The sequence below is a fragment of the Parasteatoda tepidariorum genome, chromosome 12 (assembly GCF_982258835.1).
Source record: "Parasteatoda tepidariorum strain Cologne lab strain chromosome 12, Ptep-v5.0, whole genome shotgun sequence".
Classification (NCBI taxonomy): Eukaryota; Metazoa; Arthropoda; class Arachnida; order Araneae; family Theridiidae; genus Parasteatoda; species Parasteatoda tepidariorum.
This window is the reverse complement of record NC_141766.1, coordinates 66579259-66599528: the sequence shown is the minus strand read 5'-3', so window position 1 is coordinate 66599528 and position 20270 is coordinate 66579259. Positions and strand designations below refer to the sequence as shown.

The window sequence follows — 20270 nt, the reverse complement described above, 5'->3', positions numbered from 1 at the left end:
AGCATTATATTTACTGCATTACTAAATAAAATTTTAATTTTAGCTTTATTTTATGCTCAACTCCGAAATAAAAATCTTTCAAAAAAGAACCTTTGACCGAAATAAAAACTTTTTAAAAAAGAGGTTTTAACGCAATTCGAAGGTGTCGCACCGTTCTGAACGAAAACGATTGCCTTATTGTTTGAGTTTGTGACAAATATAATGTTTAGGCTAATTTCTGAATGCATTTTGATTTAAGTATAGTAAGTGATTGATATTAATTAGTTACTATTAATATAGTGAACACGAAGATTATTAAATCCTTTGAGTGTTTATATGACTTACCTTTAAAAAACTATGATGTCACTTGGTTAGACTTATGTTTCCTAAAGATTTCGAAAGCTGAAAAGAAAAAAATACCACATATTGATTAAAATTACATAAATATCTTTGCAACAAGATAAAAGGGTGCATCCAAACATTACTTAAGGACATGTGAGCAAAGGAGTTGTTATATTCCATGTCAACTGTCATCTATGAAAAGGTACCCCGACATAGCGTCGAGTTAACATGTCATATATACTAGTGAATTATAGTTGTAATTTTGTAGTGGTAGATACGCTACAGTACTCCCCCACCAGAATTATAGCTGTGATAGAATTCTATAACACTAGTTGCTGTATTTGTGACAGACCGTGAGTACTGCATTAAAGTCACCGGGTTTTGAACATTAGTCATGAGAGCTGTATTAAGATCATGGTCGTAGTCGCTCCTGTGCTGCTTTTAGCAGTCGGGTGATTGCAGGTTGACGTTGCGTGTGATCGTTGCGTGTGTTCCCATAACAAATCAATACCTCTGGGGGTACTGATCCAGGAGTTTCCTTGTCTTCTGGATTGGTTCAAAATGACAAGGCTACGGAGTTGAACGTTAGTAGTCGTAAACCCATGAAATTGGGTCGGCTGTTCAACGACGGTTATAAAATAAAATACCTTTAAGCGTTTACTTTTATTATGAATTACTAATATTTTGGGACGTTGCTTTTCTTTATGCTTACACACATTTTACTTTAGATTCCATTTTTTCTTGATGTATTAGTTAAACGAGTTTATTTTTCTTGCGTATCACTTTTACTTTTTCATATTGATATATATTTTACTCGATACAATCTTTTACGCTTTCATTTTCGTTCGAGCTTTACTTTCAGGCGTTTACTTTTTTATGGGTTTCATTCAATTTTACGCTTTTTCTTTTTGCTTAAAATACACACTACTATACTTTATATTAGACACTTTACTATTCTTATGCCTGATTTCTACGCGATCATTTTCACGCCATAACTTTTATTATGCAGTTACTTTACGCATCATTTACTTCGTTTATGCGTTATTTGTTGCTTTTGGGCATAATTTCTATTAATAAACCTTACTGTTTTCGTTATTATATATTACGAATTGCTTTTACGTGTTTCCACATATTAAACTTTATTTTTCTTCATTCTCTACTTTTCTTATTCGTAATTTTAAAGTGTTCATGATTTTCATGCCTTTCTTTTCCTCACGAATTTCGTTATTCGTTACTTTTACGCATTTACTTTTATTTTGCGGTTATTTTTATGATTAATTACTTCGTCTTTTTTTCTGTTACTTTTACGCTTGTTAAATTTTACGCGTCCGTTCTATTCATGGGTTACCTCTACGCGTTAATATATGTATGCGTTATATTCCTTCATGATTAAATTTTCTTTTTCGTTATGCGTTACTTTATCTTTTACTTTTCTTATGAGTTTCAACTACTTTCACGCTTTATATCTTATGCGTTTATTTTATACATACGCTAATTCTACTTTTACGAGTTGTTTTTAAATGTTTTTTTCCTTATGGTTTACGCTTATGCGCTTTTTTCTTAAATTATACATCTTATTCTTCTAATGTTTTCCTTTTTCTTTACGCCTGAATTTTAATTACGAGGTACTTTTGCGCTTTATACTAAACTCAGTGGCGCGACAGCCCATGGAGGGCCAAGGCCTACTATGTCTATCTTAGTTTTCTTGACCTTGGGCTTTTGCGCTTTATACACGTAGCTTTTCGTTATATCTAACATTTACTTTTCGTTATATCTTATATTTACTTTGTCTTATTTTTACTATTGCTGTACACCTTTACTTTAGTCTTCGTATATTTTACGCGTTTTCTTTTCACATGTGTTACTTCTGCGTTTAAGCGTTATTTTTCTTTATGCTTTAAGTTTATTTTATATTTTACACATTTCTACATATGTTTCTTTTACACGTTTAAATTTTTAGGCGTTACTTTAACTTTAGTTTACACAATGTTTTTATTACATACTTTTTCGTGTTACACTTGTTCTCCAAGTTGCTATCTTTTCCCCTTTCTTTTCTTATCACGTAGTTTTACTTTCCATATGCGCGAATATACCTTTTACGCGTTGTATTTTATTTCAAGCTTTGTTCAAGTTGCTCAATATTTATGAATTACTAGTTCTTATGCGTTACATTCTTTTTACGTAACATTTACGAGTTTTTTCTATAATGGGTCATTTTACGTATTTATTTTTATCATGTTTTTTCTTTTCTCTTAATAATTTTACGTTATTATTTTACGCGTTAGTTCTATTTATGCATTATTATTTTTCTATTCCTTACAATATCCGCAATAACCATTTATGCTTTATTTTAACGCTTTTCGCTTACTCGTACATTTTTTATCTATTACTAATTTTAAAAGTAACGCAAAAAGTATTGCAGAGTTTAAGTTTAAAATAAAATTTCGCAAAAAAAAAAAGTATAAAGAGTTATTATGTGTCACATGCTTACAATTCTTTTGATATTTTTAATTTAATGCGCTATTATAGTTAACACGTTTTTTATAGTTAAGAAACTTTTTCTTCCACGCGATATTAAATTTTCACTTAACCCTCATTATTGCTTACATTTGCTAATTTTACCGGTGTTAGTAAATTACGAGTACAATTTCATTATGCGCTATATTTTCGCGTTTAGTTTTGTTATTTGTTACTTTTACGCTTTTTTCTTTGTTATGCAGTAATTTTAAGCATTTATTTATGTAATATTTATTTTACTATGTAATATTAATTATAAATGATATTTACTATGTAATAATAATTATTATGTAATATTTATTTATTAGATAGCAAATGACCCGGACTCACCGCCAACATTTATCTCGACAATTGGAAAAAGTTGGATCGACCTGACTCTGTATACCGGGAAACTGAATGTACAGAACGGGAGAGTCGAAGACAGAGAAACTCTGAGCGATAACAGGTTGCTGATCATGGAAATAATGCACGGCGACACAACGATCATCGGGATTGACAAAATAAATTATCAAGACCTCAACTTATTCGACTTTCTGATTAAGGTCAACAGGTCGATACGAGATTGGGTAGACAGATTGGGAATGACAGATACAATCGACGGCCTTGACAAGGTGGTGGAAGATATGACAGCGGAAGTTATTCAGATTTGCAGGACCAGCAAAAAACAAAAAGGGAAGAGAAGTCCAAAATGGTGGACACTAGATTTAGCTATACAACGCAAAAGATTGAGGGCGAAGCTCAGACGATTTCAAAAAGAGAGAGATACAACAATGAGGCAACACAGATTAATTGAATATAGGAGAGAAAAAGCCCTGCACAAGAAACAAATACTGCAACAAAAGAGAAACACACTAAGGGAATATTTGCAAAATATTACAACGCAGGAATGTTTTGGGAAACCTTATCAGTTTGCTAGGAATAAAGACCCCTACTCCGGTTGCATAGCTCAGATAAAGAATGTAGATGGCACATTCACGGAAACTAAAATCGAAACAATAAAGGCTATAATCGAGTACCACTTCGACACAAGGAACCCCGAGTTATTGCCTAAAACTGAGAACTGCAACATGGACCAGCCATTCACGGCCACGGAACTCAGGCATGCCGTAATTAAACTTAATGGTAATAAAGCACCAGGCTTGGACGGCTTGCCTCCTGAAGTAATAAAGGCTCTACATGAAGTTGCGCCAAACATCATGTTGAAACAGATGAATAAGTGCCTCGAATTGTCACACTTTCCGACTATCTGGAAAAGAGCGAGAATCATACTTATCCCGAAATCGGGGAAAGATCTATCTAAACCAGACGGATATAGGTCTATCTCCCTCCTCCCGGAGTGGGGGAAAGTGCTAGACAAGCTGCTGACTACCAGACTGGTGCACTTTCTAGAATCGAACAAGCTACTTAATAATGCTCAACATGGATTTCGCAAAGGGAGATCGACCACGACGGCCATGAAAAGAGTCCTAGAGATTGTGAGCAATGCGAAAGCACATGGGGAATATACGTTAGGGGTCTACTTGGATATCAAGGGGGCCTTTGACACCATATCATGGAAGAAAATCCTGGAGAGATTAATTAGTCTAAACTGCATAATCTTATTGGAAGCTTCCTAAATGATAGGAAAGTCACATATGGAGACATCGAGCATGCAGTGACGTGCGGGGTACCGCAGCATGGGCCCCGATATTATGGCTAACCGTGGCTGATCAAATTCTTTCTGAGGACAAAACGAAGACGTGGTGGCATTTGCAGATGACTTTTTTGTTCTGATCACAGGGACTGTGGTAAACAGACTTGGCCAAAGGGCCACGGCAATTTTGGGTAAATACCAGAGATGGGCAGATTTTAACCACCTGAAGTTCAGTACGGGGAAAACACAAGCCCTAGTATTCCCAAAGCAAAAGAAAATTAGTAGAAAGCCAACTGTTAAACTAAATAATCATAGTATCCCAATTAATGATACCATTACGTACCTTGGGTTTCGATTAAACTGTCAGCTCTCCTGGTTGCCACATCTGGACTATTTATATGACAAGATTTCCCTATTTTATTCAAAACTTAAGAGATGCTCAGGGATCGACTGGGGGATTAGTCCGAAAATTCGAAATTATATTTATCTCAACAGTGTTTGCAAAATTGTCTCATACGGCTCGGAGATTTGGTATAACAAACAGGTAAGGGTTATAAATAGAATTAAAAAGATTGAGCGCATCCCGCTGCTAAATATTAGTTGGGCCTACAGAACGACTTCATCCTCGGCGTTAGAGGTTTTAGCCGGAGTAATCCCGCTTGAGCTAACAATTGAAGCCGAATCAAAAATGTCGAATCTATTTTTGCATAATGACAACCCTATAGACAAAATTGAACTACCTCTAAAGCATCCAGCCGAATTAAAAACAATAGACTTTAGTTTCGAACTACCAACACATAAAGGAATTGAAATATACACAGACGGTTCTAAATTGATTTTTAACAATGAGCATAGAGTGGGATGCGCCTACACGGTCTATTTTTGGGGTTTTCTCATAGAGAGCAAAAAATTTAGACTTAGCAACTTCGCGACAGTATTTAAAGCAGAACTTTGGGCAATCCTTCAGTCGATTCATTGGGTTAACGACAACAATATAATTAGTCCGGTTAAGATTTTTTCGGACTCCCTTTCCGGACTGCAGGCTCTCTGTTGTCCGGAGGAGAGGGAATTCTTGACTCACATGATCAAGGACAACATCAACGATAATATTTCTTTATTTCGGATTAAGGACCACGCGGGTTTTCGTGGTAACGAGGAGGCTGACAGCCTGGCCAAATCAGCTTGCGAAAAACATATTGATTTAAGTGATATCAAACCTAAAAATACAATAAAAACAGAAATTTTTATACAAAACTTACAACTTTGGCAAAATCAATGGGATAACACTAATAATAAGGGACGACATACCCATGAATTCATTAAAAAAGTCAACCATAGGAAAATTTATCCAAATTTTTAATTGAACCAATGTCTTACAAACCACGGAACCCAGGGCACGTACCAATCACGATTTCACAACAAAACCGATCAATGCCAGAACTGCGGGTGCTTGGAGGACTTAGAGCACATACTATGCGTATGCCCAAATTTTCAAGATCTGCGATCTTTATATTTTCCATCTAATACGACTATAGAAACTATCAAAAATCTCTGGATGATCCCAAAAATCAGCATGGGAATCGAACTTATCATAAAGAGACATTTTGAAATAAATTTACCTGAATCCTTTGACTAGAGTGTATTTGATTTCTGGGATAGTGACACAGCTATATCTTTCATGTGACAGGTACATCTGCATGTGCACTCATTGCTACTAATTGCATCCACTTCAAATGTCTTTGTGAATTGAGTTCTTTTCATCTGTAAATATTCATGATTCACTGTTAATTTAACATACGATTGTTTTTATAATTGAACTTCTTTTCATCCGTGACATTTCACCTGCTAATTACTATAAATTTATACCAATGATGTGACATGTTTATCTGTAGGTGTCATCACTGATATTAATTACATCCACCCCAAACATCTTTGTGGATTGAACTTCTATTCATCTGTAAATATTTACGACAAACTGAAACCTCTACCTACGACTGTTAATATGATCCAACTTCTATTCATCTGTAAATTACTGTCTGTATATTGCTATTGCAAATTGGTTGTTCATCCGTAATTTTTCATTTATGTCTATAATTTTTCATCAACTACTTAAATGTTTTTATAAGTTGCAATTCATGCTGTGCTTTGCACAGTTTTCTATGTTATGCTTGTAATCTATCAGTATCCCCTGGATGCCCTTTTTCGGGGGCGGGACAGGGCTCAGTAATAAATCTTCCATGTGATATTACACTTTACGCATTTAAGAACAAAAATTTGTTTTATGAAGGAAAAAGTACTTTGTAATTGTATTTTATTCCTCTTTTATGAATTCCATTTGGAGGGCGCTCTTTTTACCTGTCATTCTACAATACGAGTTATATTTTTTATGCGTTACATTTTCTCGTTCAGTTTTCTAATTTTTTACTTTTGCCATGCAGCAATTTTAAGCATTTATTTTGCTTATATGCTCCTTATTTTTACTTGTAACTTTCACGTATTAGCTCAATTTAATCGTTACTTTTTAAGCGTTAACATACATTACGTCTTACTTTTTATTCTTTATTTTTCGCATTATGTTTTTTCGGATCGCATTATGATTTCTTATGTTTTGAATTACACAATTTTTACATTACTTTCTAGACTTTTTACCGCGTTACTTTTCGGCGCTTTTAATTTTTTACCAGTTTTTTTAGTACGCATTCGTTTTTTTCTATTACTTATTCTATGCGCTATTATTTAGACCTGAACAATATATTTTATGCTTTCACTTAATTGATTTTCTTAATTATTTTTCTTTCTTTACTGTTACTTTAACGCGTTATTATACTTCATGCTCTACTTTTCTTAAAACGTTACCATTCAGAATTCAATTTTCTCTTGTTATTACTTTTCTTATGCAGAAGTTTTAATTCTTTCCGTCAAACTTCCCTTATATTTTTAAAGCGTATTTTTCATTTATGGATTATTTTTCTGTGTATATTTTTCGCATTACTTTTATGCAAAGGCTTTCATTTTTAATAATAACTTCCTTTTATGCTTTACTTTGTCTACATTTAACTTTAGATTGTATAAGATTCTTTATGCGTTCGGTTTAAGCTTAATTATATATTACGCGATACTTTTCAAGTGCAATTTCTACTCGTATTCTTTTATGTCTCAGTTTTACGTATGCGTGTAACTCTTTCGATGCTTTATTTTAGACATTTAAACATTTTACCTTTATAGTGTATACTTTATGCATTACTTATACATCTTCAATTTTTGTTTCAACATTATTTTCGTTTTTCTTATTAGTATATTTCTTTATAATTTACTTTTGTGGACTACATTTGTTTTAATGTTAATTTTACATTACTTTTCTCATGCATTACTCTTTGGTGTTTTACACGTGTTTACTTCTATTCAGCGTTATTTTTACGCGTTTTCTAAAAGCCATTATTATAACACATAATATTTTAGGCGTTACTTTTCGTAAAGCGTTACTTTTAAGAATTTACATTTCCAAGACATTTCTCTTGTTGTGCAGTACTTAGACGCGTTGCTCTATTTCATTTTTTGCTTTACTTTTTAACGCATTGCTTTTTTTATGCGTTTTTACAAATTTACTTTTACAGTTTACTAAACTTACTTTCTATTTTTATTCTCTACTTTTCTTTAAGCTTTATTTTTCCGCGTTTTTATTCTTATGCTTTAAATTCATCTTTTTTATGCATTACTTTATCGCATTTACTTTTCTTAAGCGAGATTTTTACTTTTATGGGTAATAGATACTTTTACACATTAAACAATTAGCTTTCAATTTTAAACGTTGCATTGACGTTTTATTTTCGATTCATTTGCTTTAATTTACATACATTTTTTTTAATATGGGCTACCTTTGAGCATTTAAACTTTTTTGCCTAACATTTACCCGTTAAATTTATTTTAGGTGTTATGTTTTATGCAATACTTTTCCTTATGCGTTTCATTTATTAGACATAATCGTATTTTACGAGTTATTTTTTTTCTACACGGAATTCTTGTTATACGTTACTCATACCTTTATTATGCGTTGCTCTACTTTCTTTACTCCATACTTCACTCGTTACTTTTACTTTCTCGCATTAGTTATATTATTCTTTAATTTACTCACTTTTTTTTAATCTTTTACTTTTTTATCTGTAATTTTTTTCTACACATTTGCTTTTTTACGCGTTACTTCTACTTACTTTTACTCGTAATGCTCTTTCTACATTACGCCTTACTTTTCTTAATGCTTTAATTTACACTTTTTTTTTTACTTAATTTTATATTTAATACTTTGTTTTTCTTTATGCGTTACTTTTCCAAAGCGTTACTTTCACACATTTTTTTTTTATTTCTTACTTTTTCGTACTATTGTTATGCTTTAATTAACACATTTTTTATGGTACTTTGTTTCACACTTTACATTTTTTATACTTTTGTTAATGGATTGTGTTTTACACTATACTTTATATTTCCCTCCTTACTTTATTTTTATGCTCTATAATTTTCTTTTAATTTGCCGAGCTTCACTTTATTCTACAGTTTACTTTACTTTATGCTTTACTTTTTACTCTGCGTTATTCTTATATTACTCGATTTATATTACGTTTTAAATTTTGTTTATGCTTTGAATTACATGCTTTTTATTTTCCGCTTTTCTTTTCTTTCTACTTTACATGCCATTTACTTTTTCTTTCCACTAAACATAAGCTATATTTTTATTTTATATTTTGCGCTTTAGTTTTCTTTATGCTTCACACTTCAAATGACATTAAAATGTACTATTTTACACAAATTTAATTTAGGCTTTATTTTAAACTTTACTTTAATCTTAAATTTATTAATTTTTATACGCATCACTAATAGCTTAACCTGCTATTTTACTGCATAATTTACAATTCTGTTTTTAGGCATTAATTATCTCACTTTTTATCTTATTTCATGCATATTTGACTTTACTCTGGATATTCACGCTTTACTAAAACTTTACGCATTATTTTATATTATACTCTTTGTATTTTTATATTTTACCCTTTACTTTTCATTTTCCGCTTTATTTTAATTTTATACTTTTTGCTTTACATTTTTGTACGTTTCACATTTTATCTTACGCTGCAATTAAATTATCATAAGTTTTACTTTAACTACTTACTTTTTGCTTTATTTTCTTTACTTTATGTTTTATACTTTACTTGGCACTTTATATTTTACGCATTTCTTTAAAGCTTAGTTCACGAATTTACTTCACATTAAAAATTGTTCTCTAATGTGTTTCACTTTATACCTTCAATTTTATATGCATATTACTTTATATTTTGCGCCTTTTTTACGCTTTTACTTCATATTTTACTATACTCTTTAGTTTCTTAGTTTACATTTCTTACGTTACGTTTTATTTTAGGTGCTTTTTGTTTAATTAACATTTTACCCTTTAGTTTATACTTAATATTCTACTTTACTTCAAACATTAATTTATGCTCAGTTTACTTGACGATTTCACTTTATAGTTTACTGATATATTTATATATTTTTTTACTACACACTTTTCTTTTTTACTACATTTTACATTTGATTATACTTTCGACTTTACTTAATACTTTTTTATATTTTGCATTTTACCACTTTTCTCTTCGTATTTTATGCTTTACATTTCTTTTTTACTTCTCTAATTTCTTATTTTACGTTTTACTTGATATGTTACGCTTTAAATTATTCTATAAAACCCTTTGCTTTATATTTCATATTTTACTTTTTACTATACAATGCTTTTGACTTTATATATTAACCTTTACTTTATACTTAACAATAAGTTTGGTGATATACTGCGTAATTTATATTTTACTTCATATTTCACTTTATACTTCACGTTTCACTTTACCTTATACAATAATTAACGTTTTAGTTCATACAATATTTTATATTTTTTCTTTAAACTTGTCTTCATATCAAACGCTTTTCTTTCCGTTATAATATATTTTTTTATTTTAATGATAATTTTCAGCTATATTTAGATTGTTTTTTTTTTCCTTACACTTTTACACACAATTTTACTTTGTGTTTCAAGCTTTACTTTATATTTGATGCTATAGTTTACTTTACTTCATTTTTAAATTGACTTAATATCTTACTCTTTACGCAACACTTTATATTATATCTTAATACTTTCAACTTTGCAAGCATATTACTTTATTTTATATTTTTCGCCTTTTTTACGCTTTTACTTTATATTTTACCATGCTCTTTAGTTTACATTTTTTACGCTACGTTTTATTTTATGCGCTTTTTCCGCACTTTACCCTTTAGTTTATACTTTATATTCTACTGACAAACATTTTTTTAGACTTAGTTTTCTTGACGATTTCACTTTAGTTTACTGATATATTTAGATATCTTCTTTACTATACACTTTTCTATTTACTACATTTTACATTTGATTGTACTTTCTGCTATATTTTCGACTTTCCGCTTTACCTATTTCTTTTATTTATATTTTGGCATTTCACCACATTTTTACTTTATGCTTCACTTCGTATTTTATGCTTTACTTTTCTTTTTTACTTCGCTAATTTCTTATTTTACGTTTTACTTGATATGTTACGCTTTAAATTATTCTATAAAATACTTTGCTTTTTATTTCATATTTTGCTTTCTACTTTATATATTAATCTTTACTTTATATTTATCAATAAATTTGGTGATATACTGCGTAATTTATATTTTACTTCATATTTCACTTTATACTTCACGTTTCACTTTACCTTATACAATAATTAACATTTTAGTTCGCACAATATGTTATATTTTTTCTTTAAACTTGTGTCTTATCAAACGCTTTTCTTTCCGTTATAATATATTTTTTATTTTAATGATAATTTTCAGCTATATTTAGATCAATTGTTTTTTTTCCTTTCACTTTTGTCTTTACACGCAATTTTACTTTGTGTTTCACGCTTTGATGCTATAGTTTACTTTACTTCATTTTTAAATTTACTTAATATCTTACTCTTTACGTAACACTTTATATTTATGCTTATATTACTTTACGCTTTTACTTTAACTGATACTTAAGTTTGAGCAACTCTTATTCTCTAATATAATTTCTACTTTTTATATTACGTTTTTTATTTAGCTTACAAACTTCCTACTTTACTAAATATTTAACTTTTTACTTTATATATTTTGCGCCTTACACTACATAATTTTTTTAAGTTTTCGCTTTGCTTAGCATTATATTTACTGCATTACTAAATGAAATTTTAATTTTAGCTTTATTTTATGCTCAACTCCGAAATAAAAATCTTTCAAAAATGAACCTTTGACCGAAATAAAAACCTTTCAAAAAAGAGGTTTTAACGCAATTCGAAGGTGTCTAACCGTTCTGAACGAAAACGATTGCCTTATTGTTTGAGTTTGTGACAAATATAATGTTTAGGCTAATTTCTGAATGCATTTTGATTTAAGTATAGTAAGCGATTAATATTAATTAGTTACTATTAATATAGTGAACACGAAGATTATTAAATCCTTTGAGTGTTTATATGACTTACCTTTAAAAAACTATGATGTCACTTGGTTAGACTTATGTTTCCTAAAGATTTCGAAAGCTGAAAAGAAAAAAATACCACATATTGATTAAAATTACATAAATATCTTTGCAACAAGATAAAAGGGTGCATCCAAACATTACTTAAGGACATGTGAGCAAAGGAGTTGTTATATTCCATGTCAACTGTCATCTATGAAAAGGTACCCCGACATAGCGTCGAGTTAACATGTCATATATACTAGTGAATTATAGTTGTAATTTTGTAGTGGTAGATACGCTACAGTACTCCCCCACCAGAATTATAGCTGTGATAGAATTCGATAACACTAGTTGCTGTATTTGTGACAGACCGGGAGTACTGCATTAAAGTCACCGGGTTTTGAACATTAGTCATGAGAGCTGTATTAAGATCATGGTCGTAGTCGCTCCTGTGCTGCTTTTAGCAGTCGGGTGATTGCAGGTTGACGTTGCGTGTGATCGTTGCGTGTGTTCCCATAACAAATCAATACCTCTGGGGGTACTGATCCAGGAGTTTCCTTGTCTTCTGGATTGGTTCAAAATGACAAGGCTACGGAGTTGAACGTTAGTAGTCGTAAACCCATGAAATTGGGTCGGCTGTTCAACGACGGTTATAAAATAAAATACCTTTAAGCGTTTACTTTTATTATGAATTACTAATATTTTGGGACGTTGCTTTTCTTTATGCTTACACACATTTTACTTTAGATTCCATTTTTTCTTGATGTATTAGTTAAACGAGTTTATTTTTCTTGCGTATCACTTTTACTTTTTCATATTGATATATATTTTACTCGATACAATCTTTTACGCTTTCATTTTCGTTCGAGCTTTACTTTCAGGCGTTTACTTTTTTATGGGTTTCATTCAATTTTACGCTTTTTCTTTTTGCTTAAAATACACACTACTATACTTTATATTGGACACTTTACTATTCTTATGCCTGATTTCTACGCGATCATTTTCACGCCATAACTTTTATTATGCAGTTACTTTACGCATCATTTACTTCGTTTATGCGTTATTTGTTGCTTTTGGGCATAATTTCTATTAATAAACCTTACTGTTTTCGTTATTATATATTACGAATTGCTTTTACGTGTTTCCACATATTAAACTTTATTTTTCTTCATTCTCTACTTTTCTTATTCGTAATTTTAAAGTGTTCAGGATTTTCATGCCTTTCTTTTCCTCACGAATTTCGTTATTCGTTACTTTTACGCATTTACTTTTATTTTGCGGTTATTTTTCGTCTTTTTTTCTGTTACTTTTACGCTTGTTAAATTTTACGCGTCCGTTCTATTCATGGGTTACCTCTACGCGTTAATATATGTATGCGTTATATTCCTTCATGATTAAATTTTCTTTTTCGTTATGCGTTACTTTATCTTTTACTTTTCTTATGAGTTTCAACTACTTTCACGCTTTATATCTTATGCGTTTATTTTATACATACGCTAATTCTACTTTTACGAGTTGTTTTTAAATGTTTTTTTTCCTTATGGTTTACGCTTATGCGCTTTTTTCTTAAATTATACATCTTATTCTTCTAATGTTTTCCTTTTTCTTTACGCCTGAATTTTAATTACGAGGTACTTTTGCGCTTTATACTAAACTCAGTGGCGCGACAGCCCATGGAGGGCCAAGGCCTACTATGTCTATCTTAGTTTTCTTGACCTTGGGCTTTTGCGCTTTATACACGTAGCTTTTCGTTACATCTAACATTTACTTTTCGTTATATCTTATATTTACTTTGTCTTATTTTTACTATTGCTGTACACCTTTACTTTAGTCTTCGTATATTTTACGCGTTTTCTTTTCACATGTGTTACTTCTGCGTTTAAGCGTTATTTTTCTTTATGCTTTAAGTTTATTTTATATTTTACACATTTCTACATATGTTTCTTTTACACGTTTAAATTTTTAGGCGTTACTTTAACTTTAGTTTACACAATGTTTTTATTACATACTTTTTCGTGTTACACATGTTCTCCAAGTTGCTATCTTTTCCCCTTTCTTTTCTTATCACGTAGTTTTACTTTCCATATGCGCGAATATACCTTTTACGCGTTGTATTTTATTTCAAGCTTTGTTCAAGTTGCTCAATATTTATGAATTACTAGTTCTTATGCGTTACATTCTTTTTACGTAACATTTACGAGTTTTTTCTATAATGGGTCATTTTACGTATTTATTTTTATCATGTTTTTTCTTTTCTCTTAATAATTTTACGTTATTATTTTACGCGTTAGTTCTATTTATGCATTATTATTTTTCTATTCCTTACAATATCCGCAATAACCATTTATGCTTTATTTTAACGCTTTTCGCTTACTCGTACATTTTTTATCTATTACTAATTTTAAAAGTAACGCAAAAAGTATTGCAGAGTTTAAGTTTAAAATAAAATTTCGCAAAAAAAAAAAAGTATAAAGAGTTATTATGTGTCATATGCTTACAATTCTTTTGATATTTTTAATTTAATGCGCTATTATATTTAACACGTTTTTTATAGTTAAGAAACTTTTTCTTCCACGCGATATTAAATTTTCACTTAACCCTCATTATTGCTTACATTTGCTAATTTTACCGGTGTTAGTATATTACGAGTACAATTTCATTATGCGTTATATTTTCGCGTTTAGTTTTGTTATTTGTTACTTTTACGCTTTTTTCTTTGTTATGCAGTAATTTTAAGCATTTATTTATGTAATATTTATTTTACTATGTAATATTAATTATAAATGATATTTACTATGTAATAATAATTATTATGTAATATTTATTTATTAGATAGCAAATGACCCGGACTCACCGCCAACATTTATCTCGACAATTGGAAAAAGTTGGATCGACCTGACTCTGTATACCGGGAAACTGAATGTACAGAACGGGAGAGTCGAAGACAGAGAAACTCTGAGCGATCACAGGTTGCTGATCATGGAAATAATGCACGGCGACACAACGATCATCGGGATTGACAAAATAAATTATCAAGACCTCAACTTATTCGACTTTCTGATTAAGGTCAACAGGTCGATACGAGATTGGGTAGACAGATTGGGAATGACAGATACAATCGACGGCCTTGACAAGGTGGTGGAAGATATGACAGCGGAAGTTATTCAGATTTGCAGGACCAGCAAAAAACAAAAAGGGAAGAGAAGTCCAAAATGGTGGACACTAGATTTAGCTATACAACGCAAAAGATTGAGGGCGAAGCTCAGACGATTTCAAAAAGAGAGAGATACAACAATGAGGCAACACAGATTAATTGAATATAGGAGAGAAAAAGCCCTGCACAAGAAACAAATACTGCAACAAAAGAGAAACACACTAAGGGAATATTTGCAAAATATTACAACGCAGGAATGTTTTGGGAAACCTTATCAGTTTGCTAGGAATAAAGACCCCTACTCCGGTTGCATAGCTCAGATAAAGAATGTAGATGGCACATTCACGGAAACTAAAATCGAAACAATAAAGGCTATAATCGAGTACCACTTCGACACAAGGAACCCCGAGTTATTGCCTAAAACTGAGAACTGCAACATGGACCAGCCATTCACGGCCACGGAACTCAGGCATGCCGTAATTAAACTTAATGGTAATAAAGCACCAGGCTTGGACGGCTTGCCTCCTGAAGTAATAAAGGCTCTACATGAAGTTGCGCCAAACATCATGTTGAAACAGATGAATAAGTGCCTCGAATTGTCACACTTTCCGACTATCTGGAAAAGAGCGAGAATCATACTTATCCCGAAATCGGGGAAAGATCTATCTAAACCAGACGGATATAGGTCTATCTCCCTCCTCCCGGAGTGGGGGAAAGTGCTAGACAAGCTGCTGACTACCAGACTCAGACCCGGACTGGGATCTAAAATCGGCCCGGGCATTTTAGAGATATCGGCCCTCTACTTCAGATAAACACCGCGTGCGCGAAGTGTACACGGCTCCTAATGTATCATTTTTAGGCATTTTTTACTTATAAATTCTCATGAAAGTGAGTTAATTTATCGAAGTAAGAAAGTAGATAAAGTAGATAAAAATAAAGTAAGAAAGTAGATAAAAATTGCTTAATAATCTTTTATATTTCAGTTTAAAATACATGGTTCTTATGAGGAAACATATAGGTTGATAAAATCAAAAAGGTGAAAGATGAAGAGTAAATAAAAATATTTGTTATACTACACATACATGAATGATTTATCTAAACATTTTTTTAAAAATAGATTTAATGCTTCTTCAAAAGTCATTAAATTAAAATTTAAATCAATGACTTTTGAAGAAGCTCACTATTGTCTGTCACTTTATCGATTATGTCGTAATCCGTAAATTTTCACCTATAGCTGTTTCGTCAAATTTTAGTAAGGGTTTGCTTAACTCATTTAGTTCGCCAGATTGAAGCTTGTTAAGGCGTATTTCAGGATCTAGATAGAAAAAATCGGCGTTCAATTTTCCATTTACGGGAAACCGGCGTTCCATTTACGCTACAACTGTGCTGAAAATAATGTTACGGACGTTTACATTAAATGCCGTGGTTTCATCATCAGAAACTGTTTCATTTGACGCTATCTTACCCGACATTAATTTCTTTTCTTCACTCTTTTTTATGGAAACTTTGTTTGAATTTCTATTTCAGTTTCAGTTTCTTCAAATTCTTTATTTGCGCGAATAATAAAAATCTGTAACTTTTGCGCGAATCTGTAACTTTTTGTACAACTTCAAAATCTCTCACTATTTTTTTTAGTTCTGAACACGTTTGTGATACCATTCCAAAAGCTTTTAAGATGTCTAAACCAGAGGTTTGCAAATTTTGGGAGAGCGGTGTAGTTAATTCAAATATTCTTAAGAATATTTTGGCGGTGATTACTGTTTAATATTTGCAAAATGATTCTAAAAATATTTTGCCTTTGCACGGATATCTGGCTTAAAATTTGAATTTTGCTGTATAGTTTCTAAACTTGTAATCAATGTGACATATAACGGCTTTATAGTTGAATCTGAGTTAAAAAATGAACCAAAAATTTTCTTTAATGCAGAATCTTTGGACTACCAACGTGTTTCTCCAATAGTTGTGAGCCTATTTTTATTTCCGTGCTCGTTACTTTGTTCCCAGAAGTTCATGCGTTGGTATTATTCACGGAAAAATACTGTGACGCTATTTAGTAGGCTGAAAAACGATGCACTTTCAATTAGTGCCTTCGTGGTACCTCCTAAAACTAAATTTAAGAGATGTGCTTAACACCAAACATGAATTTGACCAAGGGACTCTTTGGAAATCCATGAAGAAAATCCTTTATATTCACGTTGCATATTTGCAGCCCCGTCAGTTGAATTACCGATGCACTTTGTTATATCTATATTACAAGACTTTAAAATTGAATCCACTAAAGAAAACATATTCTGTCCAGTTGAAGATTTACACTCTACAACAGCGAGAAGTCTTTCATCTACACGATCGTCTTTCACGTATGGTACTATAATTGAACATTGATCTTTGCATGAAATAACCTGTGTTGTATCCACTTGTAACGAAAACATACCAGCTACTTGTACTTCCATACTAATATTCCGTGTTATAAGTTGTCCAATCGATTAAATAATTTAATTAATGGTGGATTTGGAAAGAAACGTTAACAAAGACCCTCTGCCCAAACTCAAGACCAGGGGGAACTTTAACTTTGATTTAAAAGCCTTTCAGAGTGTTGATCAAGTTTGACGCCTTCTTTTTTTATGTGGGAATTGAAATCCAAAAGGCAAAAAAATTACATAAATTCTTAAGATCATTTCTGTAAGAATGTTTGATAAAGATATATAAAAAATTTAAAATGTCAACAACTCAGGAATTCCCATTCCAAACTTTATTTTGATTTAGACCCCTACTTAAATATTTGTGATGCTCATGTCCCTCTCAACGTCACAGGAAAAGTTTAAAGGAAGTACAATTTAAAAATATGATTTTTATGTATTTTAGTACAGAATTCTAACAAAATTGAAAAGACTTTTATATTTCTCTTGTATAAAGTAACAGACATTTATCTTTAGCAGTTTACAAGATTAAGAGCCCATTAAGAATAGCTGTTTCATTAAAATTCTTTAATTTTCCAATCAAAATATGAAAAAATATTGCATGAATAAATACAATATGTATTAGTCAATTTGCTATACAAACAAATATCAACTTTATTACTATTTTTACTAGAAGACAATGAAGTGTACAGTGTATTCAAATAGGTATGCTACTGAATTCTGAGGTTAAACCAGTTTTTACTTTTAATGTTTTAGTATACGGTACAAATTCGACAATAGGCCCCCAGAACCCCTTCGTCATTATAGACTCCCTTTATAAGTCCTTCGACTGGTTGGGGGTCGATACCATAGAGTAATAATGTAGAGTAGAATGATACCGTAGAGAAATAATATTTATAACTCTATGGTCGATATCGATGAACACAACTTTGATTTTTTTTAAAAAAAACCTATATCTTATTTGGCATCATTGGTGAGAGTTTTTGAAAAGAAATAACTTTTACTTAAAATATTTTTTAATATCTCTTACTATTTTCAAGATAATAGATTAGAAAAAATACATATTAAAAAGATTTTGACATATTCACTAAAAAAACTTTTTTTCGTCATAATGCCTTATACCTTCATTAAAACACATTTGTGCTTTTCTTCCCACGTTTTATAAAAATCGAAGCGATTTTGATAACTTAAGTTAATTATTTTTGGTAAAAATGATAAATTGAAGCAAATAATTAGAATTTTTTCGTATCTATTATCTTGAGAACAGTATGAGATATAAAAAAAGTCAAGTAAAAGTTACTTTTTTTAGAAAACCCTCTCCAGTGATGCCAAATAAGATATAGGTTTCCATTTAAAAAATCAAAATTGTGTTCAAATTCCGGTACTTCTGGGAATTAACAATATCTCTACTGAATTCCTTGGGGTCGATTTAGTTATTAGATTTTTTATTTCAAATCGATTATTTGCCCCATTCTTGAAAAAATAAAAAAAAGGGGTGACACGCATGGTCTGAATCACCCTGTATATTAAAACAATATTATTACTACATATATCATATATATGTCATTTAATAATATTATTATTTGCTCAATATTACTTGAAATTCATGCGATGTATAAAAAAAAATTTGCGCTACTGGCTCGGCCCAATTGGGTCGAGCCAGCAGCGTATCTATTAGCAGCGTACCGGTCTGATCTGAGGACCGGTTAACCGGCCCTCAGGTCAGACCGGCCCACCGGGCATTTGCCCGGTCTGCCTACTGGCCAGTCCGGGCCTGACCAGACTGGTGCACTTTCTAGAATCGAACAAGCTACTTAATAATGCTCAACATGGATTTCGCAAAGGGAGATCGACCACGACGGCCATGAAAAGAGTCCTAGAGATTGTGAGCAATGCGAAAGCACATGGGGAATATACGTTAGGGGTCTACTTGGATATCAAGGGGGCCTTTGACACCATATCATGGAAGAAAATCCTGGAGAGATTAATTAGTCTAAACTGCATAATCTTATTGGAAGCTTCCTAAATGATAGGAAAGTCACATATGGAGACATCGAGCATGCAGTGACGTGCGGTGTACCGCAGCATGGGCCCCGATATTATGGCTAACCGTGGCTGATCAAATTCTTTCTGAGGACAAAACGAAGACGTGGTGGCATTTGCAGATGACTTTTTTGTTCTGATCACAGGGACTGTGGTAAACAGACTTGGCCCAAGGGCCACGGCAATTTTGGGTAAATACCAGAGATGGGCAGATTTTAACCACCTGAAGTTCAGTACGGGGAAAACACAAGCCCTAGTATTCCCAAAGCAAAAGAAAATTAGTAGAAAGCCAACTGTTAAACTAAATAATCATAGTATCCCAATTAATGATACCATTACGTACCTTGGGTTTCGATTAAACTGTCAGCTCTCCTGGTTGCCACATCTGGACTATTTATATGACAAGATTTCCCTATTTTATTCAAAACTTAAGAGATGCTCAGGGATCGACTGGGGGATTAGCCCGAAAATTCGAAAATATATTTATCTCAACAGTGTTTGCAAAATTGTCTCATACGGCTCGGAGATTTGGTATAACAAACAGGTAAGGGTTATAAATAGAATTAAAAAGATTGAGCGCATCCCGCTGCTAAATATTAGTTGGGCCTACAGAACGACTTCATCCTCGGCGTTAGAGGTTTTAGCCGGAGTAAT

The 20270-nt window shown here is 31.7% G+C and overlaps 1 long non-coding RNA gene across 3 annotated transcripts in view; it reads right to left on the bottom strand.

Annotated features, from left to right (window-relative positions):
* The window catches only part of LOC147801135 (uncharacterized), a 56287-nt gene that overhangs the window by 4473 nt on the left and 31544 nt on the right, over positions 1-20270 (bottom strand). For 2 of the 3 annotated variants that reach the window (XR_015430912.1, XR_015430913.1), the window contains 3 exons: positions 12025-12081; positions 6091-6232; positions 325-381 (listed from right to left, as the gene is read on the bottom strand). This is a non-coding gene — a long non-coding RNA (uncharacterized LOC147801135). The remainder of the gene's footprint in view (positions 1-324; positions 382-6090; positions 6233-12024; positions 12082-20270) is intronic. The other variant, XR_015430914.1, reaches the window with a different exon arrangement.